The 16331-nt window shown below is 35.4% G+C and overlaps 1 pseudogene across 1 annotated transcript; it reads left to right on the top strand.

Annotated features, from left to right (window-relative positions):
• Positions 1–2324: 2324 nt before the first annotated feature.
• On the top strand, positions 2325–2909 carry LOC308343370 (small COPII coat GTPase SAR1A-like; annotated as a pseudogene). Its single transcript has one exon. The product of its transcript is annotated as a small COPII coat GTPase SAR1A-like (transcript).
• The last annotated feature ends 13422 nt before the right edge of the window (positions 2910–16331 follow it).

Below are 16331 nucleotides of genomic sequence, written 5' to 3'. Positions count from 1 at the left end.
CATTAAGTGTCTGCCTTTGGCTCAGGTCATGATCCCAGGGTCCTGAGATTGAGCCCCACATAGGGCTCTCTACCAGTGGGAAAATTGCTTCTCCCTCTCCTACCCCCGCCCCCACTTGTGTTCCCTCTCTTGCTGTCTTTCTCTCTGTCAAATAAATAAATAAAATCTTAAAAAAAAAAAAAAGAACTGAATATAGTGAACACATATAGGAGTGTGTGTGTGCATGTGCCATATGCATGTTTCATCGTGTATATGTGTGTGCATTTATAATATGTCTTCCTTAAGTAAGAAAACAAAGAAGTCAGCTCCCATATTAAAAATCAAATATCAGTCTTTTACTGGCCCAATCAATACATAGCTTTCTAGGGTTTTTAAATAAGATTCAATAAGGTTATATGACATATTTAATGTAAGCACCTCAAGCTCTTGGACATATTCTCAAAAAGAAAAAAAAAAATTAAGCTTAGTACAGAGCCCTGCACATACTAAAGTATTTGGTAAATGTTTGTTAAATATAAAGATCTTCCAGAGTTACTGTGATGCTGGTAGTCAGCTTCCCAGGAATCTACCCTCTCTAATTAGCTTACAACAGAGCCTGCTCTTTTCTGTCATCTGGGGTCAGCCCTTTGGTGAGGAGGGAAAAAGGGTGCCCAACAGGAAGCAGCGAAAGTGGAATACTGACAAGAGGAAAAAGAAGCCAATAAACCAAACCAAGAATCTAATTTATCTTATGCTACCCAAGTCCCCTCCAGATCTAAAAGGGCAACTGTTCTCTGGCACTCAGAAATAAGAGGAAAGGATTATTGCTTGGGCAGAGTGAGATGACTGGAACAAGTCCTGAAATATGTTTTAGAACATTCTGGGCTACTGTGTTTCTGATTCAGGTGGTATATTGAAAAATAATGTTCATTTGCCTATTCTTTTTTCCTTTTTTTTTTTTTTAAGATTTTATTTATTTATTCGACAGGGAGAGACAGAGAGAGAGAGAGAGAGGGAGAGATTTATTTGATGAGAGAGAGAGAGCACGTGAGAGAGGAAACACAAGCAGGGGGAGTGGGAGAGGAAGAAGCAGGCTTCCCACTGCGCAGGGAGCTGGATGTGGGGCTCACGCAGGACTCCATCCTAGCGTCCTGGGATAGTGAGCTGAGTGGAAGGCAGACGCTTAATGACTGAGCCACCCAGGCGCCCCTGCCTATTCTTTTTTCTTATTTGATGGCATAAACAAAGCAATGAGACTGAAATTATTTCTGGAATGGGAGAGGAGAAAGGACAAGAGGAACATCTTCAAACCTTTGAATTCATTTTACTAATTTTGTAACATGAATCAGGGTTGTTTGCTGGAGTATTGACTGAGAGCTTATCAGTAATCAGACACTGTTTTAGTAAAAGTGTAAAGGTCATTTGCTGTTGTTATTTGTATGTAAAAATAATGACTTTATCTTTAAAGTCATTTAAAGATAGACTGTAGATGGTACTTTGAGCAGATTGTCTCAGAAAATTGCCAGGATATCCATCACTTTGGGAGTTGGTGGCAGGAAATTAGAATGAGATACACAGCCAAGTGTCAATGACAGCAAATGTGCATATCTCTGCCTTTTTATCAGTTTTTTTTTAATTGTTTTTAAACAACAAAGAGAGACCTGGATAAACATATCTTTTGCAAAGAAAGGAAAATCCTACATAGGATACACAAATGAAGAAATCATCTGATGGAGTAAAGTTAAGTCTTTCCAAATTTAAACACATGGAGAACCTTAGTTCTATGTCAGATTTTTCTTAAATGTATGTAATATTCAAATTAACTGTATAAGACTATTTTAGTGATTCTCATTTATATTTTTTATATATAAAAATGATGAATGTGTTCAGCAAACATTCAAGTAGTTTATACACTCTAATTCCTTAAACAGATGAAGGGAATTGAAAGTTAGTCAACACTTAGAAAATTATGTCTCCCTGTGTAAAACATCAGTTCCATAGAAAACAATATCATAGAGGACAGCTGTGTTTCAGTTACTGTGTAATAAACAAGATCTCTGAGAAGGTACAGTTAACAAATCAAAATTAAGGGTAAAACCATGGAATAGAGTGACACCAAACAGAGGAAAAGATCTTTGAAACTGAATGTGATCTTGGATGGATTATCTGTTCACATGGTTGTCAAAGGAAAGGATGATGGTTAGAAAAATAAGAAAAGATGAGTAACTGGTGGTCCCAGGTTGTTGGGGGGTGCAGATGGTGGTGCTGCTGGGCTATATGCTTGTGAGGGAGTGTCAAAGCCTCCTGCTGCCAGAGGAACCCCTTGGCCACACTAAGCATTAATAATGTATCTCTTCTTTGAGTGGATCAACAGTGTCCTCCAGTTCCTAGGACTCTATAAGAAATATGGAAAACTTGTATTCTTGGGTTTAAACAATGCAGGCAAAACCACTCTTCTACACATGCTCAACAGTGACTGATTGGGCCAATATGTTTCAACATTAGATCCAACATCAGAACAGGTGACAATTGCTGGAAACACTTTTTATAACTTTTGATCTTGGCAGGCATGAGCAAGCAAGTCAGGTTTGGAAAAGTTATCTCCCAACAATCAGTGGGATTGTCTTTCTGGTGGATTGTGCAGATCATCCTCACCTCATGGAAACCACACTTGAGCTAAATGCTTTAATGACTAATAAAACAATACCCAATGTGCCAATCCTTATCTTGGATAACAAAAGCAACAGAACAGGTACAATCAGTGAAGAAAAGCTCCGTGAGATATTTAGGCTTTTTGGATAGATCACAGGAAGGGTATTGTGACCTGGAAGGAGGTGACTCCCTGCCCCATGGAAGTGTTAACTTGCAGGGTGCTCAAGAGGCAAGGCTGTGATAAGGGCTTCCACGGGCTTTCCCAGTATATTGATTGATGTTTGGACAATGAAAGCAAAAGAGTTTTACTTCTCTGGACTGACCCTAAAAAAAATTTTGAAAAGCAAAGAAAAAGAAAAAAAAAGAAGAGGAAAAAATAAGAAAAGAAAGGAAGACTATGAAAAATAAGTTAAAACTGTGAAACAACGAGGGAAATTACCTAGGGTTAATAAGTGACAGAGGAATGCATACAACCACAATTGTATACAACCACAATTCCCAAAGATTTTATTCGTATTATTATTATTAGATATTGTTATTATTGTTGAAACAAAACTTATGCACACTAGAACTATTTTACAACAGCTTTTTCATTCTCAGTTTCTCTGACTCGATTCTGGTTGATTAATTTACCTTCTCTTAGATTTTTTAGATTTTGTCTATTTTTGAAAAGTATCTATAAAAAAATAGAATTATAGATAGGCAGTTATTTTCTTTCAGATCATTAGAAATAATTTTTTTGATCTAAGTTCTTGTTACCATGGTTGCTGTGAAAGTTAATAGTCAATTTAATTCTTCCTCCTACAGAAAGTAATCAACCTTCTTTCCCCACACCCACCTATTTCCATTCCACTAGCTGTTGTATTCTGGAGTTTTATTATGATGTGTCTAAGAATGAATTTATTTATATTTATTCCACTTTGGATTTGCTGGCTTCTTAGAATTAAGAGCTTGTGTCTTCCATCAATTTTGGAAAATCCTCAGACATTGTCTTTATAAGAGACAATCTGGCTCCAACCTGCCTCTTGACTTACAGAGTTCTGATTAAATATTTGTTAGATCCTTGCTCTACCCTCTATAACTCTTTTTTTTTAAAGATTTTTTTATTCATTTGAGAGAGAGAGAGAGAGAGAGAGGGCACGTACATGAGAGCACAATCAGGGTGAAGGGTAGATGGAGAGGAAGAAGCAGAGCAGAGCAGGGAGCCTGATTCAGGGCTTGATCCCAGGATCCTGGAACCATGACTTGAGCTGAAGGCAGACACTTAACCAACTGAGCCACCCAGGCCCCCCAACTCTCTATAACTCTTAGTCAGCTTTCTGTATTTTATGTTTTTATGTTCTTCCGTACTGCAATGTGACAATATTTACTGTTCAAATTTTTTCTCTCTAGCTGAATTTAATTTGCTGTTAAAATCATTTTTTAAATTAGCTTATTTCATTTGTAGATCTTATTTTATTTTTTAAAGATTACTTATTTATTTATTTATTTGTCAGAGAGAGAGAGAGAGCACATAAGCAAAGGGAGAAGCAAGCTCCCTGCTGAAGAAGGAGCCCGGTTAGGTGACACGATCCCAGGACCCTGAGACAAAGACAGACCATTAACTGGTTGAGCTACCCAGGTGTCCCTATAGATCTTATTTTAATTTAGGTTTTTCTAGGTTTTAATCTAGATTTTTCCTTCTGTTTTATATCTTTGTTCTTTAGTGAATCTGCTGCTTCCCTGGCTACAGTTTTAAGGCACTTAAAAAAATAATAATTCCAGGGAACCTGGGTGGGTCAGGCGGTTAAGCTTCCCACTCTTGGTTTTGGCTCAGGTCATGATCTCAGGGTCCTGAGTTGGAGCCCCCTGTGGGGCTCCCTATTCAGTGCAGAGTCTGCTTGTCCCTGTCCCTCTGCTCCTCCCTCCTTTGTCTCTCTCTCTCTCTCTAACATAGATACATACATACATAAAATCTTCAAAAAAAAAAAAATCCCAGTAAACATCATGTTTTATTCCTATTCCCATTCATGGTACTTTGTTTCCATAAGTGTTAGATTAATAGTAATTGTATCTTGGTTATACAATTACTAAAAATAAACGATCTTTTTGAATTAATCTTAGAGGAAAGGTAAATGTGATTTCTTCCAGTGAGTGTCTGATAGGTTCTGTGAGGTACTTATTGTTCTTACAAGTTACACAAAAAGTGAACTCAGAATAGATTATAAACCTAAATAAAAAATGTAAAACTATAAAACTTACAGAAATAAAAATAGGAGACATTGCTTTGACTTTCAGTTTGATGATGAGTTTTATATACAACACAAAAGTACAGTATATTAAAAAAATAATAAATTGTACTTTGTTAATTTCTCATGAAACAAATAAGATATGAACCATAGTTGGGAAGAAAATATTTACAAATCATGTATTTGATTAAAGGCATTTTTCCTGGATATAAAAAGAACACTTAAAAACCAATAATAAGAAAATAAACCACCCAGTACAAAAGTGGATGAATGATATCAATAGATACTTCATCAAAGATGATAGATTGCAAATATGCATATATAAAGTTTCTCAAACATCATTTGTCACTAGGGAGATATAAATTCAATCAACAGTAAGATATATTTGTGCACTGTAGAATGGTTCCAAAATCCAAAAAAAACAAAGAACAAAAAACCACAAAACTTGATAATATAAAATCCTGGCAAGTATTATTCATGACTGGTTGAAATTAAAAACTGTACAGTCACTTTGAAAGGATCATTTGACAGTTTATTATAAAGTTAAACATAGATTTGCAAGACAGTATAGCATTCATGCTCCTAGATAGTTAAGTGAAAATTTACTTTTGTACAAAAACCTGTATGTTCATGCTTAGGGAAACTTTATTGATTTATAATCACAAAGAACTGAAAGCAACCAAGACTTCTTTCCACAGATGAATGGATATGCAAACTGCATTGCCTCCGTACAATGGACTATTTAAGGATAAATATGGAATAACTTATTGATTTTGTTAGGGTCCATAATCAAAGGAGCGAGACTGATACAAAGTGAAGGTCAAGCAAAGCTTTATTTTGCGCCAAGCATCAAGAATCAAACTGACCAGTCAGGGCCATCTCTTGCAAAGAGGCGACCCCTCCAAGCCTCACAGACTAACTTTTATAGAGGTAGTTTAGCCGGGCTATACACAGGTGGCCAATGAGATTGCAATACACAGAGAAAACTGCACAATCATGTTAGGTCACACACGGGCGGCCAATTGAATTACAATTCACCCTAACAGATATATGCGTGCCCCACTGATTGGATGTCTCTGCTTGGCCTGACCTGCCCTTGTATCTGGGCTTTGCTACCTGAGACTGTTAGCTAGGGAGACAGTATGCACAACCCACTGATTGGCTGTCTCTACCTGGCCTGACCCGCCCTTGTATCTGGGCTTTGCAAGTAAGTTCCTCTGGGAGGGGCAGGGTCAATCTAAGTTTACCACATAAGGTCAATCTAAGTTTATTGCATAGGATCAAACAAAATGGCTCCCTCTGATTAAGTAGGCCCTTACAGATTTATGCAATACCAATGATCTTGGTAGAGACAAGCAGTTTAAAAAGCTTCTACTCTGCCTTTTTGTCATTCTTTTATAAAAATATCAGGAAAGCAATGTGAAGATTCTTCTGGATTCTAAGAATCTTCCTAATTATGAACTCAAGAACCAAGGTAGTGACCTCATGCTGTGTCTGTACGTTCATTGAATCCACTTGGATAAACTTGAAACAGACTGAATTAATTATGGTTTTCCATATACCCCTGCTCTACTAGAGCAGGGCATGATGGTGGTCTAGATCACCTCATATCATTCTTAGCTCAGGTGATATTCCTATAGCTCTTATAAGATGTAGAAATTCTCCTCTGTGTAGGAAAATCTCAGTCTTCCTCCTGTGTTCCTCCTTTACTCCCACACTACAACCATACTACAACCATCCTTAACAACCATCCAACACCAGATATGTGTTTGTTTTGTTTTTCCTGTAACAGGCAACTCTCTGTGACACCTATAATTTAACTCATTTCTGACATCATCAATCTGGAGATAGCATCAAATCCCACAAATCCTATCATTAAGAGTTCAGTCCCACAAGACTGCCAGTCTCCCCACTTCAGATGTCAGTCACAAGTCCAGGCTGTGATTTGTGCTTCTGACTAACCAGAGGTTCCCACAACCCCTCCTTGGGCTTGATTAATTTGCTAGAGCATCTCATAAAATTCAGGAAGAGTTTACTTACTGCTTACTGTTTTTTTTAATAAAAATATTTGATAAAAGATACAAGTGAACATCCAGATGGAAGAGATGCATAAGGAAAGGTCTGTGGGATGGGGCAGAGAACTTCCATGCCCTCTCCAGGTGCTGCATTCTTTCTGAACCTCCCTGTGTTCACCAGCCTTGAAGTTCTCCAAGCCCCATAGTGGGGCTGCAAATGGACTTAAGATTTGATCATGCCTACAGATGATCCCTACGTAAAGACCCCAATACTACGTGTAACAATCCATCCCGGTGGATGAATCTTAGTAATTATAACACTGTAGCATGCCAGAGGTTATTATAGCCAGTTACTACCACTGGTGGAATCCTTACTGCTACCTAATGAAATTCCTGAATCTTAAACCAGGATTGTACTTTCTGGAGTCACTTCTAATAGTAATGTCCTAGTCAAAATTTACTGAAAGGAGACTCTCAGTCAAGATTATGTTACAAGTAGTTTATTTAAAAGGTTGTTTCCAGGACTACCATGAAGTAGGAGAAGTGGAAGAGAAATAACAGAAAATTATTAATATTAGTCATGTAATTCTAGTGTTTCCTGGCTAATAACACAGATCTTACCTCCTAGGGACTTTTTGATATACTGTATTGAATACACATCAGATTTGTTTCAGAAAGGGTTGGGAGGGAGAGTATTTACTCACCATCTCCAATCCCACATTGTTTGAGGGTCTATCCTTTTGTCTTAACTCTCTAGCATTTTATCATAATAATAACATTTATATAAGAAATCAAGTGTGAATATTAAATAAGGCATTTTTGCAAATAACTTATCAAAGTACTAATATAATAAGCTTCAGTAATAGTAATTTTGCTGGCCACCTGGGTGGCTCAGTCGTTAAGCATCTGCCTTCGGCTCAGATCACGATCCCAGGGTCCTGGGATGGGGACTCATTGAGCTCCCTGCTCGGCCAGAAGCCGGCTTCTCCCTCGCCCACTCCCCTGATTGTGTTCCTTCTCTCACTGTCTCTCTCTCTCTCTCTCTGTCAAATAAATAAAATCTTTTAAAAAGTTATAATTTTACTCTTATTAAAATATTTTCAAATATCAGACATTTGATAATGGTCTGTGTCAGAATGTAAGCACTATGCATAACACTTTGTTCTTCAAATTATCTTACACAACATCAGAGAAGTGCTACTTGGTGGTGTGTATTTGTTTTCAAAGTTTATCATCAATGAATATTTAAAAATTAGAGTTAAGTTTTCAAGTTCAAACTTATAAAACATACCTGCTATAACTACATCTTTTAAAATTTAGGTAAAATTTCAAACAAGAGGAGTACAATATCTTTGAATCCTAAAACAGCAAATGACCTTTGTTTAACATCTTGTCTAGGGTTTTTTGCCTCTAGGCTTTATGACCCATTGAGAATAAGGTTGCCTTTTTAAAAATTTATCTATACAGATTTTGAGGAGAGCATTTTTAAAGTTTGTCTGAGTTAACATTCTTCATCTCAAAGCTATATCACATAAGCACTTCAAAACCTGGCCTTTTTGACCCCAGCCCTCCTTTTCTCAGAGCAGTCAAAATAGAACAGTATCCACCAGTTTGAAACCCAACATTTCTAATCAGTCCATTATCCATTCTGAGTTGTCTCTTGGTCTGTGTATATTCACATTTTTTCAGAGGCGTGGGGACAAAGTGGAGAAAAACAAGTAATATAAAATAAATTAATATTTGAAGAGACTCTAGAAATCTCCAAGTCTTTCTCTTTATGAACGAACACATAAAAATGGAGACTAAGTACATATATAACAAAAATTTTCATCATAGTGTAGATTATATTATAGTTTTTAATATGCACTCATTTTAATTGCTTTGTAGTATTTAAATCTAATATTTCAGGAATTCAAAGGATTTTAAAGCTAGGAAGTTTAGAATAATGTTACTGGTAACAATTGAAAGTTGTGTCTATATTGATTCAGGTAATTCTAAAATCACTATTTATTATATTATTTCAGTTTACAATTTTGTGAGAAAATTACCTCTTCCGGTTTTCATATTTTACCTATACACATTTATTTGGATGAGGATGGAATAATAAAGATTTGCAGAAACAAATATTGTGGAGAAAATATAAAAGACTCGAATTCTTAATGTAATATTTCTGTTGTATTATATCCTGTTCTTTGAAATGCATCCGCTAACATGCTAAATCTGATGTTCATTCTCAATAATGTCTGCAAAGTAAAATATTTTTTAAAAAAGAAAACAACCTTTATCTTGTATTTGTGTGTGTTTTATTCACTTCTACTATAAAGTGCGGGGGTGGGGAAGGCAAGATGAAAAGGTATTATAATGCTGAGTGGTAGAATTTGGCACAATAGCTCTCGAGTGTATAATACAGCCAACAGGGAGACTAAATGCATCAGAAAGTATTTATATTGACAAAGGAGTCATTCTTTGTAGTGTTTAAAAGAAGGATTCTGCCATGACCCACATAACAAATTACTGTTGTCTGACCTCATTGAAACAAGACCTTGGTGAAGTACATTCAGTGGAGCTGATGTAGTAGAGGTTCTCTTACCACAGCACTGCTGGAGGGCCACGATTATTCCGCCCCTCATTTCCTGGACTACTAAAACACTTGATAAAGAGTCTTATCACCTTGATCCCAGAGCTCTTTTACTACGAGACTGAAAAGGAGAAGGCTGTGTTACCACAGAGTGGCATGTTATTTTCTGAAGAGTTAAGACTACTGAATGAAAGAAAGAACTACAGAGTGAAGTAAAACCTTGTTTTTGTTGTAGCACATTCAGTCAGCAGTTTGCATTGAGTTGGTTTTTTTTTTCTCCTCACTTTGTATTCTGTTACCTTGTGCACCGGAGCAGCCAAAAGCAACCAGTTGCTAAAAGGCCTCCCCCTTCAATCATCTCACTTCCGCTTCAGATGTACAGTTTATTAAAAAAAGAAGAGAAGAAGAAATGGAGGGTTATGAAGCAGACGGAGGTGGGGGGTTGGGTGAGCCTGGTGGTGGGTATTTAGGAGGGCACATATTGCATGGAGCACTGGGTGTGGTGCTAAAACAATGAATCTTGGAACACTGAAAAAAATAAAATTAAATTAAGATGTTTAAAAACAAAGAGAAGATATATAGTTTGTTTTATAACACATTGCTATTTCTTATAGGTTATGTTTGTCTTAAAACCGCAGTGTTTTTCTTATAGTATACTTATGTATGGATTTTTTCCTATTAATAATCATTAGGGACTTACTAAGTAGACATTCTAATGTGATTGACTGCCCTGGAGCAGACACATTCGAAATGACTTTTCAGACATTTCCAGGGTTAAGAACAATATGGTTGTAAAGATTTATTTTATAAAATATATATAATATATAATATTGACGTTTTTAAATTTTTTTCAAACTAAATAAACTCAACTCTGAAAAATTACAATACAAATTTTCCAAAATGAAAATGTGAGAACGTTTAGTCCTCATTAAGTACTTCCTGTCACTACTGCTGAGCAGGCGGTTCTATATTCACTTAGAATAACTAAAGTAATCTTTGGTAATTTTTCTAATAGCCAATAAAGAACTGAATCTTACACACCACCAGACAGCTTAAAAGCTAAGCTCTTTAATTGTTGTTCTTAATGTTCCATTTAATATTTTATTGCTGAAAGCAGTCAGGAGGAAAGCACTGGTTTATAATTTTCATTTTGAAGTGTGTTTCGTGGATTTCATTCTTACTGAATTGATTTTGCGAGAAAGTTGTTTCAAGCACTTTGTCCAGAATACCTTAAATTAAATAGCAATGTCGGGAAAAAATCCAGGCCGATTAGTAGTCATGGGAGTTATCAAGACTAAAACACTGTTATCTGAAAAGCTCTTTCTCACCATTTTAACACCTTTAATGAAAGTGTGGAGAGTATTGCAGTTTGGCTGTATTAGGGACTTTTGATAGGTGAGAAAAATTTTTAAAGCTGTATTTGTGTTTTCTAAATATTTTTGAAAAAAAAATAATTTTTTGGTTTAGATTAGGGAAATATATGTATATGGTCTCCCACCCACCTTTGAATTTACAGCATGCTGTAGATTAATAAAATACAGTTTGGAATGTGGAAACAAGGCACAAAAATAACTTAGAGATGGGTAGCAACTTCAGTCAACCTAGAGAAATATAAATCAACCTGTGATTGACTGAATCATGTTCCCCTTAATATGTTGAGGCCTTAACCTCCAGTGTGACCATATTTAGAAATAGGGCCTTTAAAGAGGTAGTTAAGATTAAATAAGGTAATAAAGTGGGGGCCCAAGTCCAATCTGACTGATGTCTTTATAGGAAGAGGAAGAAACACCAGAGAGATACAGGTACAAAGAAAGGGACATCCGATGACACAGCAAGAAAGTGGTCATCTGCAAGCCAAGGAGACAAGACTTAAGAGAAACCCAATCTTCTGGAACTTTGATCTTAGACTTTCAGCCTCTAGAACTTTAAGAAAATAATTTCTGTTGTTTAAGTTACATAGTCTCTGGTATATTGTCATGGCAGCCTGAGTATACTAACACAATACCACGCTAAGGCAGGAAAATAGGTATTTTCCATAAAGATAATTTTTAATTTACTAAAGTATATGCATTTCAAAACACATTTATCCTAATTGTCTCTGATTGTGCTATTCAGAACTCTTTCATTAAATTTTAATAAAGATGTATCATTATAACAAGACATACTTACCTTACATAATTTTCACGGCATTTTAATCATGAGTAAGCTAGGTTGAAAAATATAAAAAGCATTGGAACTTAGAAAAATGTTGGGAAAAATATACTTCTGCCACTTTTTTGTGTGTGTTTCTAAATGAAAGATGCTATTACTTGCTATATACTTAGCTTTTAACTTAAAAAAAAAAAATGTGACTACCAATTTGCCTGCCTATCTGCCATCTTCAAACTTGATTTTAGTTACCCTCCATTAAACCAAACAAACTAAGGAAGAGCTGAGTCTTATACCTTTCAAGAAAATTGCCATTTTTTTGGTCCATTTGGTTTAGGAATAGCCATGCAAAGTAGTTCTGAGTAGTGCTTCATGGATTAAAAACTGCTGAGATTCCTCGAGGGGTATTTTTTCATTGCAAAGAACAAATGCACAGGAAAAGTTACTTTTTCTCCTGCCACTCAGTGTGATTGGGTAAGAGCATGATTAATGAAACTGTGACACCCATGTGTGAGCGTGAATGAATAAACTTAAATGTGAACTCCCACATGTAGTGAGGGACAGTGAAAATATAGAACGAGTCTGGCCCTAGATGGCATTATTGAGTTGCTGAAATAACTAACTGTGGAGCTGCCTGACCTCCGGATTTGATATGATAGGAGAAAAACACAATCCTGAAATTAAATGATTTTTACTTATTTTTTTTTCTGCCACTCATACCCAAAATGCCCCAATAATCAACATGAATATATTCAAAATTTACCCTGTAACAAGACTAGAATAATTCATTTGTATGCACTTCCTTAATTAGTCAATCCAAAGTCCCTATAAAATATAAAGTATTTTAGTCTTTCTCTTACAAATAAGGAGCATGGAAACCAAAGTTTAGAAAGTTAAGAAATAAGATGCAGGTAAAAATCTAGCATAAACTCAAATGGTTCAGGTCATAGAGCTCTACTTTCTTTGTTATCAAAGTTATTCTTTATATTCCTTTATTATTTAGATATTTTCATATAAACCATGAGTTTGGTTTCTATACTTCCTAACTACTGATGATGAATGATTACACTTAATTCAATCTAACAACATTTTTATATAATTTACTACATAAATGGACAATAAAATAAATAAATAAAACCCGTCCTCATATCAGAAGATATTTAAAACTAAGATGAGACACAAGACAAATAAAATACAGAGTAATATAAGTTAGTGAATATTATTATAAAATTGTCCAATTATATGCAAAATGTGACATGTGCCTAGAGGTGGGAAGAATTAATTCTAACCTTGATGGATAAAATGGTTAGATGTAGACGGAAACATTGAATGATGCTTTTGAAAGGCATGTTTAAATTTTCAAAAGGCAAATTAGAATTTCACTTGCTGGTGAAAATAGAGTGAGTTCCATAAAGATTTACCCTCCCACCAGAAACAACTAAAAGAATGGGGAAAAAATATATGAAACAACAATGCTTAACATATCAAACGTCAGGAAATGAAGCACAGCTAGCTATCCCTGTAAAACCAGAAACGAATGAGCTTTAGAAATGTCCCAGCTTATGGACTAGAAAAATTTTCTAGGATGCTGAACAATGGAGCCCAGAAATCTCTGTCAGGTGATGGGATGAGGCTTGAAGTCCATGCAAGCCAAGGCAGCTAAAGTAATCAAGACCGAGCACCACAGAAGAGAGAGATGCACAGACATCAGCGGTCTGCAAAGGTTATTTTAATAGTCCTCAGGTATTCAGAGGAATGCGATCATTATGTGTATTTGAAGAAACTCTCTAAGGCAGAGAAGAGAACCAACTAAAATAATTACAGAAAACAGAATACACAGGGGACTGGGAATAGTGCCAACAGCTAGAATAAAAAACTTCATAATTCAGGTAATATCAGTCAGAGTACTAAAAAGGGCCTTGCCAAAGTAGTGCAGAAATACAATTCTAGACAAATGGCATTCTGGGTCTGACTAATAAATCTTAAAATCAAGAATTAGAAAGAACCAGTTGTTCCCAATAAGTCTATCCAAGTCCTAGAAAAAAAAAATTGCAAGAATATTTATAGAAATGTAAAACTATCAATACAAAATAAAGTTAAAATTCAGTGTCTGCATCCAGTTACAATTAACAGGCATGCAAAGAAGCAGGGAAATAAAATCCATAACGAGAAGAAAAATCAATGAACTCAAACTGATCAGCAATAACACAGATGACAAAATTAGTAGAGACATTCAAAGAGGCATTAGAACTTTATTTTATATATTTAGGAAGATAAAGATGGGAGATATTTAGTAAATATGTGGAAGATATAAAAATACTTAATGTTGTACACTGCCTGAGATTAAAACAGATAAACACTGAAGAAGAAAAGATTAGTGAATTTTAAGACATACTAATGTTGGAAGAGGATTTTTCATGGTTTCTCACATTATTGTATTTCCTTTGAGGTGAAGGCCTGATTGCCCTTTGTTCTGGACTACCTTTTCAAGGAAAATTCAGTGGTGAACAGATTTTGGAGATAGAGATAATGTTTCCCACTGGAGCAAATAATAAGTACAGTTGACACTTTAACAAATACAGGTTTGAACTTAGGTGGTAGTGGCTAACCCCTTCTTTTAAATAATAGCATTATTAAGATAAATATACCCATTTAAAGTGTATAATTCAATGGTATTTAGTATATTTAGTATTTTTAGTATTTGGATCACTCCTAAAAATAAAAAACCAAACCAACACATTAGGACTCATTCCCTGTTGCCTCCAGCTTTCTCTCACATCCATACCAGCTCTAAGGCTCTAATCCACTTTCTGTCTGTATAGATTTGCCTATCTGGACAGTTAGATTAAATGGAATTATACATGTGTGGTCCTTTGTGATTGGCTCCTTTCACTTAGCATAATCCTTTCAGAATTCATCTTTGTTGTAGTATGACTCAGTAGTTCATTCCTTCTTATGTCTAAATAATATTCCACTTTATAGATAGATATTTTGCTTATCCATTCATCAGCTGATGGACTTTTGAGTTGTTTGTACTTTTTGACTATTAAGAATACTGCTGCTATGAACATTAGTGCACAAGGTTTAAGACAGTACAGTCATATTGAGGGTATCTCTGTATTTATGTTGGGACATTTGCAGCCTCTTTAAAATGTATGTTTTCTAATATTTGCTGTGGGAATTTAACATGTCACACATGGTTTTCTCTCTATAGATTTAAAAAACACACTTTGTCCTTCAACTACTCTATTTAAATAAAAGCATACTGTCATTAATGACCTCTCTATTAAGCAACTTAATCTAGTTTAAATATTTTTAAAATATCTTTTAAAAAGAGCAAGCTGCATAAATTAAGAACTCCATTCACCACATATGTTGACCACAGAGGTACTGTAAGTTTTCATCCTAACCATTGTCTGGAGTGCTTCTATTAGTGACATGGGACAGGTGATGAGAAGAAATACTTGGTATAGGTATTCCACATTTTTTAGCAAAATAGAAGATGCTAAATTTGGCATTTTCAGAATCCACTTTAAATCCAACATGTATTTAATGATTGCTGAATATAAAACATAATTCCATGGGCTGGAGTATGAGTAAGATAAATGAAATATAGTCCCTGACCTCATACAGTATCATGATACAGTGCAGCAAATAATCATGCATAAAGTGAGATAGCCAGTTGATTGAAAGGGAGAAAGGAAGAAGTATGAGTATAGATTGAATATGATAGTGTTCAAATCTGTAATTATAAGCCTGATATTAAACCTAAAAAAATACTTAGTATTCTGTATTTCCTATACTCATTTGTCCATAAACCTTTATGGGGAAGGGTAATCTTTCATTATCAGTGTTTTTCAGAAATAACTGTGAAAAACATAACAAGATATGTACATTTATACATATATACATATATGCATATATACATACATATATAAATTTATATGTGTTATTTCCCCTTATCCTTCTTTGATGATAACTTCTCTTCCTCCTCCCTTTCTTCTCTTTCTTCTTCTTTTTCTCTTGCTCCTCCTTTTCCTTCTTATTTAGTTTTTCCCAAAAAATGTATTTCAAAGTAGAGTATATTCTTGTGTGAGAAGATAGAAGAGCACGTTGGATCAATGAAGCTATTTTAAATTCTGTCCTAGAGACATGACCAATGCAGAAGAGTCCTCAGTGGCTTGGAAAAATCTTATAGGCTTTGAACACTTGGGTGGCCAGATAATTATTCAATACAGTATATGGACAATTGCCATATATAATAAAGGCTGTGGATATTCACTTTAGAAAATACTGATGCGGGGCGCCTGGGTGGCTCAGTGGGTTAAGCCGCTGCCTTCGGCTCAGGTCATGATCTCAGGGTCCTGAGATCGAGTCCCGCATCGGGCTCTCTGCTCAGCAGGGAGCCTGCTTCCCTCTCTCTCTCTGCCTGCCTCTCTGTCTACTGTGATCTCTCTCTGTCAAATAAATAAATTAAATCTTTAAAAAAAATAAAAAAAAAAGAAAATACTGATGCATAAAGGTCTTCACCAATATGGATAACACAGACAGGGTGGAATATAAAAACATGACTTACCAGAATGTTTACTCTCATTAAAAATTTTCCAGTTACTCTGTTTTCTATGCATGTTGGCCAGAATCTCTATGAATTGCAAGGATTGTGTGTTCTTTTGGAACAATAGCATGAGGTGGAACAACTCCCTCTACCTAAAGAATGTTTTAGAATTTTCT

This window comes from Martes martes (genome assembly GCF_963455335.1).
Source record: "Martes martes genome assembly, chromosome: 5".
Taxonomy (NCBI): Eukaryota; Metazoa; Chordata; class Mammalia; order Carnivora; family Mustelidae; genus Martes; species Martes martes.
The sequence above is the reverse complement of the archived record's forward strand: the minus strand, read 5'-3'. Positions and strand labels throughout refer to the sequence as shown.